Here is a 21,639-nt window from a genome sequence, read left to right as displayed (position 1 = left end):
CGTAGTAAGAGAAACCAGTCAATAAGAAGAAACAAAATTATTGGTATTGGGAGGGAATTCAATGTATATGTAAAGCACTGAAAACACTTTATTAATCAAAACTGGAATCTAGCAGAGGTTGAGAGGTGAGAAGGCTGAATCAGACCTTGGTACTGCTCTGTGTACATCCTTCTATACCCACACTGAGGGTGACAGCTAAGGAAGATGCTCACAAGTACTATTTTTCAGAAACCAAAGCAAGGCTGGTCTACATGTAGGGGCTAAAGTGCCAAAAGAGTAGTGCTCCCTACCATATTACAAAGGAGGAGAAATTACTAGATCAGTAACTCACTGAATCTCCTCCTAACTCAGATTAACAGAGGTACACTCTATAGTGTTCCCAGAAATTTCAGCGAGCTTTAACTGCAGATGCCCACTATGTTAGCTTCTTAAAACAAATATTTTATTCATGCATTCCTTTCTTGATCTTATTGCTTTTGTTTTCTGCAACTGATGACTTCTTAAACTATCTGTAAGCATATGCTCATTTTAAAGATTGCTTCTAAAAGAATACAAATTAGGACCCAAAGGCATGAGAGTACTGGGCAATAAAACAAGATGAAGTATGATATCAACTTTGGTAAAAGAGATCCTTTGCAGAGAGACTGGGAAAACAGGATTACACTGTTAATATTAATTTACTTTCAATGGTAAATAGCTGAAGGAAGAAATTTTCCATTGCAAATTAGAGCAAACAAATCCTAAGGTAGTATTATAAGAAGTAGTATTCGGATGCTGTTCTTCCAAAACAGCAGAGGTCGATTCACACACCCACATAGGGGAGCCCACACATACCACATACCTATGACTACAACTACAAGGAACCCAATGCCCTCTTCTGACCTCTGTGCACACCTACATTATCGTGTACACTCATACAACACACACACACATACACACATGTAAATAAATAATGAAATAAATTCTTTTTTTTTTATTACATATTTTCCTCAATTACATTTCCAATACTATCCCAAAAGTCCCCCATAGCGCCCCCCACTTCCCTACCCACCCATTCCCATTCTTTTGGCCCTGGCATTCCCCTATATTGGGGCATATAAAGTTTGCAAGTCCAATGGGCCTCTCTTTCCATTGATGGCCGACTAGGCCATCTTTCGATACATATGCAGCTAGAGACAAGAGCTCCGGGGTTCTGGTTAGTACATCATGTTGTTCCAACAATAGGGTTGCAGATCCCTTTAGCTCCTTGGGTACTTTCTCTAGCTTCTCCATTGGGAGCCCTGTGATACATCCAATAGCTGACTGTGAACATCCACTCCTGTGTTTGCTAGGCCCCGGCATCGTCTCACAAGAGACAGCTATATTTGGGGCTCAGAACTGAACAAAGAATTCTCACCTGAGGAATACCGAATGGCAGAGAAGCATCTGAAAAAATGTTCAACATCCTTAATCATCAGGGAAATGCAAATCAAAACAACCCTGAGATTCCACCTCACACCAGTCAGAATGGCTAAGATCAAAAATTCAGGTGACAGCAGATGCTGGCGAGGATGTGGAGAAAGAGGAACACTCCTCCATTGTTGGTGGGATTGCAAGCTTGTACAACCACTCTGGAAATCAGTCTGGCGGTTCCTCAGAAAATTGGACATAGTACTACCGGAGGATCCAGCAATACCTCTCCTGGGCATATATCCAGAAGATGTCCCAACCGGTAAAAAGGACACATGCTCCACTATGTTCATAGCAGCCCTATTTATAATAGCCAGAAGCTGGAAAGAACCCAGATGTCCCTCAACAGAGGAATGGATACAGAAATTATGGTACATTTACACAATGGAGTACTACTCAGCTATTAAAAAGAATGAATTTATGAAATTCCTAGCCAAATGGATGGACCTGGAGGGCATCATCTTGAGTGAAGTAACACAATCACAAAAGAACTCACACAATATGTATTCACTGATAAGTGGATATTAGCCCAAAACTTAGGATACCCAAGATATAAGATACAATTTGATAAACGCATGAAACTCAAGAAGAATGAAGACCAAAGTGTGGACACTGTGCACCTTCTTAGAATTGGGAACAAAACACCCAGGGAAGGAGTTACAGAGACAAAGTTCGTAGCTGTGAAATAAATTCTTAAGAAGATCATACTTTAATGTACATACAAGAAGTACAGAGTGAAGGATCCGAACTGATTCACAATTCATGTAAAGACTCTTATTGGTGTCTATGTTCAAAACTAAAGTGGCAAAGCCACCTTGATTCACATTATGGAGTTGTGTGTATCTTTGAACAAATGTTTAATACGTCTTTGGGATAAACATTTTACTAGAACACTCAAATTTTTTAACAAGAAGACCTGGTTGAACATAGAAATGAAAGAGATGGAAGTATTTAATTGTCTTAAGAAATAAAACATGAGCTTGTGTTAAAAAAAATCATGTAGAGATTATAAAGAATTCAGACAGTTTCAGGGTACTTTCATCCCCTAGACATTGAAATAAAAAATAGAAAATAAAGAGTCAGCATCGTTGATAAGAAGAAGAAGACCAAAAATTAAAACTTGTTGTGTCTTAAGGACTGACCTGAGGTATAAGTGTATCTTGTAGAAATCATGGTAGCCATACAGATGGGATTCTGACTCCTTCAACTTCAGAAGGTTGGCCTGTCTCACCCTCAAGATGAGCAGCATCCATCAGCAAACTATTCTCGGGGGCATGTGAGTTGTGAAGTTGGCATATTCAGCTCCTCTCTCCTTCACATTCCTGCACTCCCCATCCCCAGTTCTATGATCTCTATGTATTACACAGTAATTTCTTGTTTTTAACTAAATGCTTATAGCCTAGTCCAAATGATTAGCATCTCTCACTTTGATCAGTGAATACACCCTTGCTAGTTCAAGTGCATCTTCTCTTACTGACATACTTTCATTCCTCACAAAACACCCAAAGGTTTCTTCATGAAACACAAGATGTTTTTACTTCTTGCTTAAATCCATTTAATAATTACCATTGCCCTTAAGATGAAAACACATTTGTCTGCATCCCTGGGACTTTTCCAAGACCAACTTTCACACCACTTAGATCTCTGTTCTTCCAACATGTTGCATTTTTTTTTGTCTACTCCTTTAATATATTCTTGCCACAGGACTTCTATACAGGCTATATTCTTCCCTTGCAAAATATGTTTCCATTTTAACTCATTGTTCTTTACCATCCAATTAATCTTTAGGTCTCACCTTAAATATATCTTTGCAACAAATTGTCACTGCTTGTTGTCCAGCCCCCTGCCCTTTCCTTACATGAAAGTAAGTACACCCATAAGATGTTGCCATTGAAATAGACACTTCATTATAATGCGGCACACATTTGTGACTGCTTAGTCACTTCTGCTAGGCTTCAATTCAATGAGAACAGGACTATACCCCCAAGTTTCCAACAAATGAGTGGGTTACAAATAGAGAGGGGAAGCCATTACAAAACACATAGGACATATCAGTAATTGATGTTATCACACACATCATATCTGCAGAGACTAGGAGAGTAGCTGAAGACAGAGTGAACAGTGCAGGATGAGCAATCCAACAGAGTATGGAACATTTGAACAAGTAAAATAGCTTGGCCCTTGGTCATTATACCTTTGGCTGCTCCTCATCTTGTTAATCTAGAAATCCATAGAAAGGTGAGAATTGAAGTGTTTGACATGTAGCTTATGCTAAAAATCCTAAGTGCTATTGGTTACTAAATGGAACCCAGACCCTCAGAGAAGTGTCTGAGGACTACAACAATCTGACTAAAACACCTTTTAACACCAAAAAGCAAAGGCATGCTCATACACTATGTTAAAAGAATGTAGACGCTGAAGTGAAGGAATGTCCTCTGGACAAATAAAAGATAATTCAAATATCAAAGTAAACAATAGCAATTATAAAGTAAAATTCATTGCATAAGGAAATAATAAAAACATACACCAATATACTTAAATAGATAGTTTGAAAATTTTATGAGGTAATGACTGAATAAATGGATGACAAGTTTTATGATGAATTGGGCATTGATAGAGCATCAAATCATCTTTATACCTAATACTTGTAAATCAAAAGGGGGGATTATCTTGCAGTGGTGAATTTAGGCAAAAATCTTTTCAATCACTGGCAACATGATGAATCAAAATTGTATATATCTGACATGAAAAATAAAAGCATGGTATCATGTTTCTGTGTTACTGCCAATGATGTATAAGTTGCATCAATTCATGAGAAACTATCAAACAAACTCAATGACATTCTTCAAAATAACTACTCTATAATCTTCAGAAACGTCGAGGTCATGAAAGGAAAAATGAAGTAGTCATTTCAGGCTGAAGGAAACAAACAACAGCTGAAAGCTGACATGATTCTGAACTAGATCTTTGGCTCTGATGAATGACAGCTGGAAGAACTGTACCACTCACAAGGGTCTGGAATTACGTAACAGTGCTGTATCAATGCCAGTTCCCTCATTTTGATGGTTATTTTGTGGTTACTTGGAGAAATGTTTTGACAATGGGAAAGAAACCTTGAAATGCCCAGAGTTTCTAGCATGTAAACAGCAACTCATATATGAATGGAACAGATGAAGTTCTTCATACTAAGAAACTATGTTGCCTGAGAATGAGTCATGCATAGAAGAACCCTATAAAATAAGTCCCAGTTGTACGTGGTAGTATATTTCTCTTCCAACTGCAAGTACTTTAACTCTCAGTGAGGTGAGTCCTAGGTTCAGTCTGACTCTTCACATGGGCTTGTTCTGTACCTGGCACAGAAAATTGTGAAGAATACAATTTTCTATTTCAAAATATTGACAACTCATTTTTAAATGTCTAGGGTTTTGTTTATCTGTATTCTTGTCTTATTGGCCTCCTCTTTAGAAAGTGATTGGCCTTGTCTTATCCTACCCACATTTACTGAGCCCATGGCACTCTGTCAGTTTCTTTCTTTTCTTTCTTTTTTAAAATCCATCCAGTCAAGATGAATAGATAGTACCTAATAAGAACCAAGAATATGCCAGATACCATGAAATATAGAGGATGAAAGTATGGCCAGTTCGTCTTATGAATTCCAATTACAGAAACAAAGACTGATGATCTTTAGAAAGAGATAATTTGCAAGGTCAGATCTGAAACAGACACAAGCACAGATAGATATATGTACACTCACAGTCAGAAGGGGAAGTTAATAAATAAGAGAGCTCAGGCTTTGTTCTTATCTACCATTTCCACTGGAGTGGGTAGCACAACAGTAGAGAATAATTGTGCCCGAACCTCTCAAAGGTCTGTGACTTGTCTCTCAAACATCCATTAGGCTTATAGTGCTTCTGAATCAAAAATGCTAAAAATGTAATTAATATGAAGGTGTTAGATTAAAAGAATTTGGTCAAATGGAACCTACATCCAGGACTAGATTTAATATAACTATATATTCATCTTCTGACATCTTTCTTTCGTTGGAATTTTCATTCTGGTGAATGACTAAGTGACTACAGCATTTTCTTGTGGTATCAAAGATAAGACACAATGACTTCTCTCATGTTTAACTGTCATTACTCAGAAGAAATATATCCATATGCCTGTACAATACATTGCTATGCACAGTCTTTCATAAACTGAACTATTTCTAAAAATTATAGTAATTTTATTTTACTGGAGATCTATGAATTGCATTCCAAACTTCTCAACGATACTCCATAAGCCAATGTCTTGCCTAAATTGATTTATATATAATAGACAGTGAGTACATTTACTAAAAATTAATTTTATGCTACAGGGAGATGATTCAGCAGCTAAAAGCCCTTTCTGTTTTTCTAGAAGAACAGAGTTTGGTTCCCAGAACCTGGGTAACTTACATACACATGTATAACTCCTGATTAAGGCAAGTCAATAAATACTCTTTTCAGATAACTGTGGCCATCTTGGGCATCCACCCTTCTCTCTCTCTCTCTCATGAGCATGCTTTCTCTATTGCTCTATTTCTATCTCTAGCTTACACATACACACAAATAGGCATAATTAGAAATAAAAGATAATTTAGCAATAAAATTGAGTTTGGCCTGCCAGGTGTTGACTCAGTAAGAGAAGATACACCTAAACCTCAAGGGACTTGAGACCCCAGGGAGGTCTGGTGGGATGGGGTGGGGGTTTAGGGGAGTGGGGACATTCTCTTGGAGAGAGGGGATGGGGGAGTATGGGATATGGAACAGTCAGAGGGCAGACAGGGAAGGAGATAAAGACTGGACTGCAAAAAAAAGATTAAAGAATTTTTTTAAAGTAAATAAATAGTTGAGTTTAAATTTAATGTTTCAGATAGTGTGTTTAAAATATAAGATCTATACAATCTTGTTATCCAGGCAATCTGTACAATGCTTCCACATAGCTCTCATTTCTCAGGGATGCCCACTAGTGCCACTACTCTCCTCACAATGCATGGCCTAGTTGGCCATCAATGGGAGGAGAGGCCCTTGGTCTTGTGAAGATCATATGCCCCAGTACAGGGTGATGCCAGGGCCAGGAAGTGAGAGTGGGTGGGTTGGGGAACAGGGTGGGGAGAGGGTATAAGGGGCTTTGAGGATAGCATTTGAAATGTAAAGGAAGAAAATATCTAATTAAAAAAAATGCATGTCTCAGTGGTCAGTATACAGCTTTACACAGTTACCTCAACTGCTAATTTGGTAAACATTCCCCTTTGTACATTGCATTATTGGCTTTTGTATTCTAGTGTGCTTTATCCACATGTGATTCTTGCCCACTTCCTATGCTAACAAACCCAGTGGAAATCAGCCCACAGAGACTTCCCTAATCAAATGATCAAATGATCTGCCCAAAGGCCCTGACATTCTCTGAGTCTTGGGAAGATTCCTTTTTCCATGATCCCATATGTTTTGTAGTTGTTACTATGTATGGTGGGAGTGGATGTGTCATTAGGATGTGTAGCTCACAGGGAGAAAATGAAACACAAATCAGCTGATTTTGTTAGTCCTTATGGCTTAAAATATGCTTCCATGCTGTACAAACAGATTGTTTGCCTAGATATAGATAAAAAGACAATTTATATTTGATCATGAAATTCTAGGTGTTCAAAGATATATAGGCTTATCCAAGGCCATCAGAATAGTGCCGCATGACCCTATACTAAATGGCTCATGTGGGGTAATCATTAAACTTTGTATTCTTGAAATATGCAGATTCACATTTGTATACAACACAAAATTATTCCTACTTTTTTTTTTTTTTTTGAGACAGGGTTTCTCTGTGTAGCCCTGGCTGTCCTGGAACTCACTCTGTAGACCAGGCTGGCCTCGAACTCAGAAATCCGCCTGCCTCTGCCTCCCAAGTGCTGGGATTAAAGACGTGTGCCACCACTGCCCTGCTAAATTGTTTTATCAATAAGTTTAGTTTATGCATACATGTATGCAATCAGGAGCACTTAGTTCTACCTTGTTACTTTCTTCTTCTGCCCAGATCATCACCCCTTTCTTTCACCCACCACAATTCCTTCTTTAACATATGTGTGTATGTGCGTGTGTGTCTGTAAATCTGTGTGTCTGTGAGTATTCACCATTTTCACTACTATTTCAGTTTGTATTGTTTTCTACTGAATTTAACTAGGGCCATCTGTGTAACCCTAGGTTTATAAATGTCCATCAGAGTTTGGTGCTCAGTGCTCAGTGGTGATTATACAACCATGCACTGTGCCTTCCTGTCTTGCAGAATCTTTTATTGACTAGTAAATCAGATGTAGGTGGCAGGGCTCCTTTCTCTTTCATAGCTGGCACCTAGGAAGGGCCAATTTGTATGAGCTCAATGCTAGTAAATATAGCTGCTAGGAGTTCATGTTTGCTGTGGTCCTGATATGCTGAAACATTTTACAGAACTTCCTATCATCCAGAGATTATGTTCTCTCTATCCTCTTCTAAATTGTTTCCTGAGCATTAAGGGGTTTTATAAATGCCTTGCTTATGACTGAGACCTCAATTGTCACTATGCAATAGTATTAAGGGTCTCCCCCAAAGACTTAAAACATCTTCATCTATGAGTTTCAAATTAGGTATACAATATAAGATATGGATTCCTTATAAAGCCAGCTTTAAAACTATCAGGAACAATTAGCTACCCATAGGCTAGTTGTTTTATGTTGGGGGTAAGGGGGTGTTTTGGTGTGCATTTGATTTTTTGCTTGGGGGAGGCTTTTTTTGTTCTTTTTTTTGGGGGGGGGAGGCTTGTGTGTTTGTTGCTTTTCTGTTTTTTGTCAGTTTGACTCAAGCTAGAGTCATATGGTAAGAAGGAAGCTCAGTTGAGAGAATGCATCCATCAGATTGGCTTATAGGCAAGGTTGTAGGGCATTTCTCAATTGATGATTGATGTGGGAGGGCCAAGCCTACTCTGGATAGTGTGATGGTCCTGACCTGTATAAGAAAGCAGGCTGAGTCAGCCATGGGAACCAAACCAATAGGCAGCATTTCTACAAGCCTTTCCTTCCACATTCTACTCTGAGTGCCTGCCTTGTCTTTTCTTCATGGAGGACATGATCTATAAAGAGAAATAAAGTGTCTCCCCTTCATTCTGGTCAAGGTATTTTATCACAGCAAACTAAGACACCCTATAATAGTTGTGTCACTATTGAATCAATGAACACATCTTACAAGTGAGGTTGGTACTATAACTCAGAGAGTTCACAACTGGTTAAAATCAATGATGCTTTTATCCAGCCCACTTCCAATAGCATCTAAATAGCATCATTTGGCATCTGTCCTAGCCAGAGCAGAGGAAGCTCATGTTCAGCTTGCTTTCCTTATATCTTGCATCCAAGGTGTGTAAAGCCTTCAGTAATCAACCAATCCCAGTATATGAACAAATGGAATGAAAGCTTTGTGGTGGTTTAAATGAGAAGTCTCCCATAGGCTCTGAAATTTGAATACTTGATCCCTAGTTGGTGGTAAGTTTTAGGGCAATTAGGAGTGTGGGCTTGTCAGTGCAAACATGTCATTAGTAATAGGTTTAGATGTTTCATAGCCATGAATCATCCCCAATTTGTTCTCTGCTTCCTGCCTAAGGCTCAAGATGTGAGCCTGCAACATCCTTTTACTTACTATCATGTTTCTCCTCCATAATGGACTCAAGTCTGAAACTAAAAGTTCAAATAAATCCTTCTCTTTACAAATTGTCTTGCTCATGACATTTTATCACAGCAACAGAAAAGTAACTAGTAAAACAGTTGGTACCAGAGAGTGGTCTACTACCCTGGCAAACCTGACCATACTAAATTTTCAAGGAATATGAAAGACTTCGAACGAGAAATGCAGAAAGTAAATAAAACTTAATGGTTTCTCCATGTAGAAGCTTGGAAGTCAGCGCTATCACTGTGGAAACCCTTATCAAGAAGTATAGGAGGGCTTCTGGTTTCCAATGGGGACCTGGAGCAGATCCTCTGACATAGGACTCCATACCCAAATAGCTCCTGGAGGGAGCAAGCCTTCCAGGAGTGCAGACAGGCATGTGAGTTCAGGTATGACCACCACTGCTGTTCAGGGGAACCTGTCCAGAACCCTCAGAACACAGGAACCAAGGAGCTGCCTGGAACAGGAGTTTTCCAGTTGCCTGTCTGCACACAGACCTGATCCTGTGCCACAGAGCTAAGAACACAAATACGACCAGGAAAGAGCTGGTCTCCTAGGAGTACCTACTCATCTGTGAACCACTTCTGTTCAAATTCCTGACCCAAGAGGGACCCTCACAGAGCCATCAGGACACAGGAACCAAGGTGTGGGCCTGGGTACCAGAGGTTTTCCAAAGAGATCTTTGGCCAGGCCTGTTGGGAGGGTTCCAATAAAGGGAAGTGAATGCTTGCAGGGAGGGGAAGTCGCCTCCCCGCTTCCACTCTGCCAGTCGGCTCCACCTCCATCTCTACCACCATAATTTTGTGCGGTCCTGCACTGAGTCATGTCCGGCTGGGCCAACAAGAAGCAGACTAGCCAGTGAGGAGTGTGGCAGGGCCTCAGGCGGCACTTAGGGAGTACCGATCTCTCCCCAAGTGTTACAGCTCTTAGGACAAAGGCTCGGACAATAGAGTAGTTCTCATATACCTTTGTTCCCTGGATCTATACGGTTTGGGGGATAATTCAGGTACTTCTCATTGGCTTGGACTGAGAGTTTAGAGAAACCTTATTTGCATGTGGGAGGGCTTGGTGTAGCTACTACTTGATGGATGACACATACCTCTCTGGAGGGGGGCTGTGGGAGGCTATAGCTACAAGAGAGGAGCTCAGTGCCCAGGAGGCATGGCCAAACTCCTGCCATCCCATGCAGATGGAAATCTCTGCCCACTTGGGCTCCAGAATTTCAGACCTATGCTCAACCAGAGACCAAGCTATCTGTGCACAGCCCACCACCCCACACCAAGGATCAGCTGGGGACAGGATCTTTCTGGTCTCAGTCTGCACCCCAGAGCTGAAACTGTACCACAGCTCTCAATACCTAAATTCCTCCTGGAGAGAACTGGTCTCCCAGGACTATGGACACCCAGGCTTGCAGGAGGGAAAAGCCACATTCAGGGACAGCAAGACCAGCTAACACCAGAAATAAAAATATGGCAAAAGACAAGCACAAGAACATAAGCAACAGAAACCAAGACTAGTTGGTATCATCAGAACCCACTTCTACCACAACAGCAAACCCTGGTTACCCCAACACACCAGAAAAGTGAGACTCTGATTTAAAATCACATTTCACTTCATTCCTCCTTAGAATGGAGAACAAAATACCCATGGAAGGAGTTACAGAGACAACGTTTGGAGCTGAGAAGGAAGGGAGGACCATCCAGAGACTGCCCCACCCAGGGATCCATACCATAATCAGCCACCAAACGCAGACACTAACGCAGCAAGATTTTGCTGACATGACCCTGATATAGCTCTCTCTTGTGAGGCTATGCCAGTGCCTGGCAAAAGAAGTGGATGCTCACAGTCATCTATTGGATGGAACCCAGGGCCCCCATTGGAGGAGCTAGAGAAAGTACCCAAAGAGCTGAAGGGTCTGTAACCTTTTATGAGGAACAACAATATGAACTAATCAGTAACCCCAGAACTTGTGTCTCTAGATGCATATGTAGCAGAAGATGGCCTAGTCGGCCATCATTGGGAGGAGAGGCCCTTGGTCTTGCAAAGATGATATGCCCCGGTACAGGGTGATGCTAGGGCCAGGAAGCAGGAGTGGGTGGGTTGGGAAGTAGGGCAGGGGGAGGGTATAGGGATCTTTCAGGGTAGCATTTGAAATGTAAATGGTGAAAATATCTAACAAAAAATTGTATAATAAAAAAATAAAATCACATCTCATGATGATGATAGAGGATTATAAGAAGGACATAAATAAATCACTTAAAGAAATATAAGACAATACAGGTAAACAGGTAGAAGAATTTAAAGAGGAAACAAAAATCCCTTGAAGAATTACAGGAGCACACAACCAAACAGTTGAAGGAACTGAACAAAATCATGGAAACATGGAAATAGAAACAATAAAGAAATCACAAAGGGAGACAACACTAGAGATAGAAAACCTAGGAAAGAGATCAGAAGTCATAGATGCAAACATCACCAACAGAATACAAGAGATAGAAGAGGGAATCTCGGGTGCAGAAGATATCATAAAAAACATTGACACAACAAAGAAAATGCAAAACACAAAAAGCTTCTAACCCAAAACATCCAGGAAATCCAGGACACAATGAGAAGACCAATCCTAAGGATAATATGTATAGATGAGAGTGAAGATTCCCAAATTAAAGGGCTTCACTTGGGCACTTTAGCTTGTTGAGCCTTTTGAATTCTGTGGACTATATTTTGTATATTCTGTATGGATTTTTTTTCTTTCTTTCTTTCTTTTCCCTTTTTTCCTTCTATCCACTTATTAGTGAGTACATACCATGCATGTCATTTTGGCTCTGAGTTACCTAACTCAGGATGTTATTTTCTAGTTCCATCCATTTGCCTGCAAAACTCAGGATGTCCTTGTTCTTAAAAGCTGAGTAGTGTTCCATTGTGTAAATGAACCACATTTTCTGTATCCATTCTTCTGTTGTGGGACATCTAGGTTGTTTGCATATTCTGCCTATCACAAATAAGGCTGCTATGAACATAGTGGAACAAGTACCTCTGTGGCATGATGCAGCATCTTTTGGGTATATTCCCAAATGGTATAACTGGGTCTTCAGGTAGATCTATTTCCAGTTTTCTGAGGAACCTCCAGATTGATTTCCAGAGTGGCTGAACTAGTGTGTAATCCCACAAGCAATGGAGGAGTATTCCTCTTTCTTCACATTCTTTCCAACATGTGTTGTCAGCTGGGATTTTGATCTTAGCCATTCTGACTGGTGTAAGGTGGAATCTGAGGGTCCTTTTGATTTGCATTTCTCTCATCACTAAGGACTTTGAACATTTCTTGAGGTGCTTCTCAGCCATTCAAAATTCCTCAGTTGTGAATTCTCAGTTTAGTTCTCTACCCCATTTTTTGATTAGGATGTTTGGGTTTTTAGTGATTAAGTTCTTGAGTTTTTTATATATTTTGGATATTAGCCCTCTATCAGATATGGGTTTAATGAGGATTTTTTTCCCAATCTGCAGGTGGCAGATTTGTCTTACTGACTATGTCCTTTGCTTTACAGAAGCTTTCCCCATTTATGAGGTAAAAGTCAGCACTTTCAACAAATGGTGTTGCTTCCACTGGCAGTGTAGCATGGAGAAGAATGAGAATTGATCTATTTTTATCTCCTACAAAGTTCAAGTCCAAGTGGATCAAGGACATTCACATAAAACCAGAGACACTGAAACCTATAGAGGAGAAAGTGGGGAAGAGCCTCGACCATATGGGCACAGGGCAAAAATTCCTAAACAGAATACCAATGGCTTGTGCTGTAAGATCAAGAATTGACAAATAGGACCTCATAAAATTGCAAAGCTTCTGTAAGGCAGAGGACACTGTCAATAAGACAAAATGGCAACCAACCGATTGGGAAAATATCTTTACCAACCCTACATCAAATAGAGGGCTAATGTCCAATATATACAAAGAACTCAAGAAGTTAGACTCCAGAACACCAAATAACCCTATTTTAAAACAGGGTAGAGAACTAAACAAAGAATTCTCAACTGAGGAATACTGAATGACTGAGAAGCACCTAAAAAAATGGTCAACATCCTTAGTTATCAGGGAAATGCAAATCAAAACAAAATTGAGATTCTGCCTCACACTAGTCAAAATGGCTAAGATAAAAAAACTCAGGTGACAGAAGACGCCCTGGGGGAATTGCAAACTGATACAACCACTCTGGAAATCAGTTTGGCAGTTCCTCAAAAAATTGGATATAGTACTACCTGAAGACCCAGCTATACCATTCCTGAGCATATACCAAGAAGATGCTCCAACATGTAATAAGGACACATGCCCCATTATGTTTATAGCAGCATTATTTATAATAGCCAGAAGCTGGAAAGAACCCAGATGTCCCTCAACAGAGGAATGAATACAGAAATGTGATACATTTATACAATGGAATGCTACTCAGCTATTAAAACAATGAATTTATGAAATTCATAGGCAAATGGATAGAACTGGAAAATATCTTCCTGAGTGAGGTACCCCAATCACAAAAGAAGACACATGGAATATACTCACTGATAAGTGGACAGTAGCCCAGAAGCTGGGATTACCCAAGATACAATTTGCAAAACATATCAAACTCAAGAAGAAGGAAGACCAAAGTGTGGATACTGTGATCCTTCTTAGAAGGGAGAAGAAAACACAATGGAAGGAACTACAGAGACAAAGTGTGGAGCAGAGACTGAAGGAATGAACATCCAGAGACTGCCCCACCTGGGAATCCATCCCAAATACATTCACCAAACCCAGACACTATTGTAGATGCCAACAAGTGCTTGCTGACAGGAGCATTATCCAACTGTCTCTTGAGAAGCTCTTCCAGTGCCTAACAAATTCAGGGGTTGATGCTCTCAGCCAACCACTGGACTGGGCACAAGGTCACCAACAGAAGAGCTATAGAAAGGACCAAAGGAGCTGAAGGAGCTTGTAGCCCCACAGGAGGAACAACAATATGAACCAACCAGTACCCCCAGAGCTCCCAGGGACTAAACCACCAAAGAGTAGACATTGTGGGACTCATGGCTCCAGCTGCATATGTAGCAGGGGATGTCCTTGTTGGACATCAATGGGAGGAAAGGCCCTTGGTCTTGAGAATTCTCGATGCCTCCGTGTAGGGGAATACCAGGACAAGGAATCAGTGGGTGGTTTGTTGAGCAGGGGGAGAGGCGATGGGTTAGAAGGTTTTTGGAGAGGAAACCAGGAAATAACTTTTCCTGGAAATAAGGGGAATAACATTTGAAATGTAAATAAAGAAAATATGTAATAAAAAAATTTAAAAAATAGAAATATAAGAGGGAAAATGATAGCAACTGAAACTAAAGACTGGTCTTGTTAATCTGAGGGGAAAATGTGGCTGTTTTCGGTCCCTGTCCTAAAAACTGCCTGTGTCTAAATTTAAGAATAGTGCATTAATTTCATTTGAGGTAGGGATTTCAAGACAAGCTAGTATTAATTCTGTCCACAGATAATAAGCAAGCCCTCTTATGGAGGTCCACAATGGAAAAGACAAGTAGTAAAGAAAGAAATACAATGAAATAAATAAACATACTTTATTATTGTTACTTATATTCTGGGTTATCATATACCAGAAGTAGAAAATTGCTTCTTTTATTTTATAGGGGTTACAGTTAAGAGATTATTTTGAATCTCAGAAGAGACTTTGAATTTTTAAACATCATTGATACTAAAAGACTATGGAGACTTTTGAAGTTGTGCCAAATGCATTTTGCATGTTGATATGCCCAGAGGCTATACTAGCAATGGAGTACAAGTGATATGTTTTCCATATACTTTGGCATTTATTCCCTAGTTTGTGGTACTGTTGAGAGTTATGCTGGAGGAAGATGTCACTGGAGATGGGCTTTGAGGGTTCAGGGAAACAAGCCAGCCCCTGTTAACTCTCTTCTTCCTGGTTGTCATTCAAGATGTGAACCCTCAACATTTTTCTCCAGTCTTCAACTTGCTATTGTGCTCCCCTCCCATAAGAGCCTCTTATCCCTCAGGTCCTGTAAGCCTAACATACCATAGCTTCAGCAAGTTACCTTGATTGTGGTATTTTATCACAGAGTAGAAAAGTAAATGACACAATTCTATTTACTTCTGAGTACCTCAAGGTCTTCTCTAGCCAATATCTCCTGCAGTGGTAGTCCACATTTGACAATGAAGTATTTATTAAATGACCTATTACTTCTAAGGATGCTATTTTCTGTCATTGTGTGCTGTATACCTTCAAAGTCTTTTTGTTTTTCAATTGTGTTACCAGACAGTAAGCTTCCAAATGATTTTTTCACATACCCTTCATTTTTACTCCCACAATTTCTTTATCTCCACATCTTCTATTCCTCTTGTTTTGTTAAAAATAAAATAAACTTGCAGAGCTCTTCTGCATAAAGAAACAATATGGATTTAAGACAATAGCGAGCTAGGTTAGTTCTATGTTAACCTAACCCAATCCTAGATTAAGCTAAGTCAAATCTGGGTTTTCAACTTTTATAGTTATTTATCATTCTGTCATTTACCAATCTGATCCGCATCTTATAGAATCTTATTTTGTTTTACATAGTAAAGCTATGGAGACTGAATCAGAATGGTTCCCATAGATTCATGTATTTGAATATGTGGTCCCCAGTTGTTGGAAATATTTGGGAAGAAATAGGATGTGTAGCTTTGTTGGAGAAGGTATGTTCCTAGGTGGGCCTAAAGGTTACAGAACTCATACCATTTTCTCTCCTTTATAAGGTTCCTTGGTCAGAGTGTTTCTTAGAGCACTAGAAAGGTAACTAAGACATATTTTCAAATTAATTCATAATACCTAACTTTACTCTGTATAAGAATTCAACAAAGAGTCTAGATAAATAACTCTACAGTTTAAATCATTCATTGCTCTTGCAGAGGATCTTCATTGGGTTCCCAGAACACACAAAGCAGCTTAACTCCAGGTCCATGGCATCCAGTGCCCTCTTCATACCTATGTAGGCTCTGGAATACACATGGTACACATGTACAGAAAAATGAGCATGCACAAATCTACAAAACATCAAGGGAGAAGCTGGTTTCTCTATACTTTCTAACTCTGGCCTCTAGGTCTCTCAAGTCTTGGTAGCTTTTAGAACTCTGAACTTCAATTTTCCTTTCTTTTATATATTGAGTCATCAGAATTCCATAGGTTTCTTTGCCTCACAACTGCAAGAACTAGTGAATATCTTCCAAGAAAAAAAAAATCAGCTCACAAAATATCAGGCCAGAAACTAGGAGGAAAGATCTGTACAGAGCACTGGCTTAGCAAATTGCCAGTTGCTGAGTTCAACCATAGCATTAGAAATTAACTATGTATCTATCTATCTACCTTTATTTATTTCTACTTATCTATCATCTATTTGCCTGTCTAATTAGGCATCCAAAAATAACATGATTCCTAAGTTGCCTCAGGTGCTCTCCAAATTCTTTGCGCAAATGTTCTTATATTTTGTCCAACTTTTCCATCATTCTCCATGGGAGGCTTACTCAACAATAAGATAATACACCATGCACTTTGGGATCTTTTTTGACAAGCTTTTAATCTGAGCAGTCATCACAGTTTGAAAGAATGCAACTTAAGTGCAAGTTCATAAAACAAAGTTTGTAATTCCTGTCTCCAGTTTTCTGTGGCATCTTATTATCTCTTGTGATGTGATTTGAATAATGTGGTAAAAGGATGCCTGCCTCAGAATGTTTGATTCACATATACCTGTTATTTCAGATCCAACTATAGGAAATATATTCAGGAAACTATCTCTGCTAATATATCAATGTTTCTAGATGAAGATTGGCAGTCACTAAAGATAACAAAGATCAGGCTTTTAAAGGAAGAGAGGCATAGTAGAAAAATATGTGTCTGAATCTTACTATGGAGGGAATTATAAGACCAGATTCAAGATAGGCACAAAGGAGAAAATATGGAAGGCACATTGTAAGAAAAATAATCTGAGAGGATCTACCTTCCCTATATCACAATTTGGACCAAAACAGTTAAGTATCATTACATCACTTACCTCTGCATAAATAAACATTGTAAAACTATACAGTAAGACTCTTCATGGGTGCTGCTATAGACAAATCTCTTTGTCTGCTTTAGAGGGCACTTAACCCAACCAGACATGAAATTGTCTCTATTTTCCTATTTTTCTCTTTTACCAAAGGAATGCTTTTTTATTAGTCCAATATTTTCTAGTTTATTATGTATTTTCTTCTCTATCAATCATGAAACTCACATCAAAGTCCTAGGTCTGCACGTAAAATAGTAACAAACAAGACAGAAATGAAACTTGCTTCTGTCATGCCTGTGCTATGAATATGAGCTGTTAAGTCACACATCTTCTATCTATACACCCAAGCTTCAGTACTAGTTTTGGTTTAAAATTTAGCAAGCTCAGTTACTCATAATGAAATGGGTGTGTTTTTGTTATCCAGGACGTAGATACTGATCCACATGCAAAGGTGCTTTAACTAGAGACAGAAAAACCACAAACCTGCTAATAATCAGTGTTTCCATTCCATAGATTATTGCTCCAACATCTCCTACTTCGGGTAGAATAAAATACTGACTCCTGTTATTCAACAAGGTATCTATGGGATAGATGGAAAGATTGTGGATAAGCGAGGGTGTTAAACTGCTGTGAGTGATGTCTAATTTCTTTACAGAACAGAATTAAAGTGGCTACAACCTCAGTCAACCTTGCATTTTTATGTCCAAATTTATCCTTAAACCAAGAAATATATCATCCATCTTGTGGGTTTTATGAGGACAGTATCACTGTGATATGGCCTATCCAGTACAAATCACACAGAGGCATATGTTTCTTATGCGTCACAATGAGACATAAATTAAAACCAAGCATGTACTTGCCAGGGCTCTGATACTATCATCCTGGCATAAACTGACATAGTGCTGGGCCTCCTCGATTCAAGTTCTGTCAAATCCAATCATTTAATTAAAGCCCTGGGAATGATGGGAATTTCAATAGCATGGCGCTATGGGAGCATTCTATAATCTAAAGCAAACAAAAAAATAAAACTACTCGAGTGAACCTATCAAAGCTATAATACATCTATTACCACAGCTGTTCTCCTCAGACACTAGGCTCCCTCCTGATCCTATTATTAAGTGCAAATGACCAGGCTCCGTGACTGTTATTTTAAAAAACATTACTTATCGTGTATTGTGTTCTGAATCTTGTTGACTTATTTTAATTTGCATAATTACAGTAATTCCCTACTATGTCAATGCCATAGGATTCTATCAGGATTTTCCCTTTTATTTAAAGAACTATGTGGGTTCAAAAACACATGGTTATACTATTTTTTGACCCTTTTAAGCAACTGAGATGCAAGGGTGATCGAATAGTGCATTTTGGTAATTTTATTCTTAGTTCCTATTTGGAATCATTGCCATAGGTATGAGAGACCCAAAAGAGGATCAAAATGAGAGAGCTTTGAAAAGCACAAAAATATAATGAGTTGTCATAATAAGAAGAGCCTCTTCTCTGTAGAGTGTATTCAGAGGACACATCAGTCTTTATTATAATACTTTCACTTGTTGCAACTCAGAGAATTTGATCATACTGCCTTATTTTACAGAAAATAAACTTATGAATAGTCACTCACCTAGTTTGCCTTAGAGCCTAGTGTAAAATATACATCTCTATTTGACCATGTTCTGCTTTATAGATTAAGAACTTTATGAAACCTTTCTAAGTGAAATACCCAGAAGATTTTCTACCAGTTGTCCATTCTTTGAGTATATAATATTCAAGAAGTCTATTATTTATGTAGCTTAGTCTTGTTTACTAGATTTTTTATTAATTATTTTGTTTACATTCAAATTTTGTCCCCCTTTCCAGTCTTTCCTTTACAACCCCCCCACATCCACCTCTCCTTTCCCTCTATAAGGGTAACCCCCTACCCATCTACCTACTCCTGCTTCACCCCTGTAGCATCTCCCTTCTCTGGGGCATCAATCCTCCACAGGACCTAGTGCCTCCCCTCCCATTGATGCCAGATAAGGCAGTCCTCTGCTACATATATATCAGGAGCCATGGACAAGACCATGTATACTCTTTGGTTTAGTCTGTAGGAGCTCTGAGGGGTCCAGTTAGTTCATACTGTAGTTCTTCCTATGTGGTTGCAACCCCCTTCAGCTCCTTCAGCCCTTCTGTTTACTATTCCATTGCAGTCCCCAGGCTCAATCCAATGGTTGGCTGTGAGTATCTGCATTTGTCTTAGTCAAGTACTGGTATAGCTATCCTCTGAAAGACTGTGCCAGCACCTAAGACAGATGTTTACTAAACTTTAAGAATTGTTTTGTATTTACTTAAACTTGGACACTCGATTGATTCCCCTCATTTTAGCCTCTACAGTAGCTGGAACTACAGTCATGGACCACCAAGACCAGCCATAATTGCTTAAATTCGCCTTTCCTGGGTATCCCTGCAGGCACTTCAAGTCTCTCCAGTAAGTCTCAAAATAAATAAGTAAACAAATAAGTAATATTAATAATTAATTTATTAGAAGACTTTTGGTATAATCAAGAAAGGAGTTTAAGACATGCCTACTATTCCTCAATCTCATGTTTGAGACTGAAACCAAAAGTTTCATATAGGTTCCTATAAAATCTAAGACCTAGGAGCTGGTGATAAGGCTCAGGGGTTAAGAACACTGACTGATCTTCCAGAGGACCTGAGTTTAATTCCCAGCAAGCATGTGGTGGCTCACAACCATCTATAATGGAATTCAGTGCCATCTTCTGATGTGTCTGAAGGCAGCGAAAATGTACTCACATACATAAAAATAAATAAATAAACCTTTAGAATAAAATTCATGACCTAGGATTCATCCCCAAAAGTAGCTATAAGAGAACCACTGTGTGGGCCTAGAAAGTGCATGCTGACATTAATCCTCCTGTATATCTCTCTTTAAAGGTCCAAGGCCACTCAGTCATTGAAACATGAATGAGCAAGCAAAACAGCAAATGGAAATGACAACACATGTAAAATTAACTGGGCTTGCAGGCCAGGAGAAGCATTCTTTCAAAATCTCTGAGCTCTCCGTCTTTCCTTCTTTCTTGAAAACAACAGTAGATCCCTGTGCCTTTAAATGACAAATCAACCATAATTTTCTGCTCTAAGGCAATTGCTCTTTAGAATTCCAAATCTCACCCAGGCCAGAAATCAAACAATTATCTTGCTCATTTGCCTTCCTCTTCTAAACAGCACCTGTAGTATGATATAATACTAGACTTAGAACCCCAGAGGCTGAATTGAATCAGAACTTATCCTTCTTCACCGTCTGCATTCATTTCCCATCCTCCTCTTCTTGTCTATTCCTTGTAGATAATACAATACAGGGAGGTCACATGAACTAGATAATGAGAAAACCTTACAGGGAGTATAAACACTCCTAGAAACTTGTGTTAATTTTTTAAATTGTTCCTTTTTTTATTTCTGGTGCTTAAGGTACTCTACATTAATTGTAATAACCATAGGAGCGACTTTAGATGTTACTGAAAATTAATACTTCCCCAAATATGAGAGAGATTGTACGGGTGTCATCAGTGAGAAAGTGAAGCAAAGATGAATAATTTGTCTCAGGTGACACAGGTAAGACAGAGACAAATCAAAATTCAAACCAAGCTCCAACATATTCATGCATGTGCTTCTCAACACTTGACATCAGTTATCAGAGGATTAGCTATGAAATCATCATTAGGTCCCTTCTGGATTTATTAATAAACAACAAAAGTTTAAGATACATTCCTGAATCATGATCTTTTACACGATAGCTTGACAAACTTTTGCTATAAAGGCTTTAGACAATATGGTCTACTCCAAGTAGCCATTGTATCTTGAGAGCAGCCATGGAAAATATATGATAGAATGAGCATGGCTGGATCCCAATGAAAATTTGGAAACTATAAAAATCAGAGATCAAACTTGATTAGATTCAAGACAGTAGCTTGATTAGATTCAAGACAGTAGCTTGAAACTGCTGGTAAATCCCTAATAAAAGTCTATCTACCCCCATGGCAAAGAGACAAAGTGGATCTTATGCAGTGTAAAGCCAATTATTAATTAATTAATCACTTGTATTATAGTATGGTAGATACTCAGAGCCCAGTGCTCTGTAAAACATGGAAATTGAAAAAAATTATACATAATTACAGCTCTGAAACACATGTTGTTCTCTCAGTAGAACTAGAGATAATTTACTAAAAGATATTTTAAAACTCTAAAAGTAGAAATAATTTTTTCCTGAAGTTCTTTGAGAGAAAAAAATCTTAATTAATAGATTTTAAGTCTAGAAAATAAATGAAACCAACTGTTTGTGACCTTTAGCTTCTATTTTGTTGCTCCTAAAGTAAACTGATCAATTCCTGGAAGTGTATATATGTATATATGTATATACCATATATAC

Source organism: Mus caroli, unplaced genomic scaffold (assembly GCF_978045245.1).
Source record: "Mus caroli unplaced genomic scaffold, Mus_caroli_1 scaffold_2, whole genome shotgun sequence".
In the NCBI taxonomy this organism is placed as follows: domain Eukaryota; kingdom Metazoa; phylum Chordata; class Mammalia; order Rodentia; family Muridae; genus Mus; species Mus caroli.
This window is presented reverse-complemented; position numbering follows the sequence as displayed.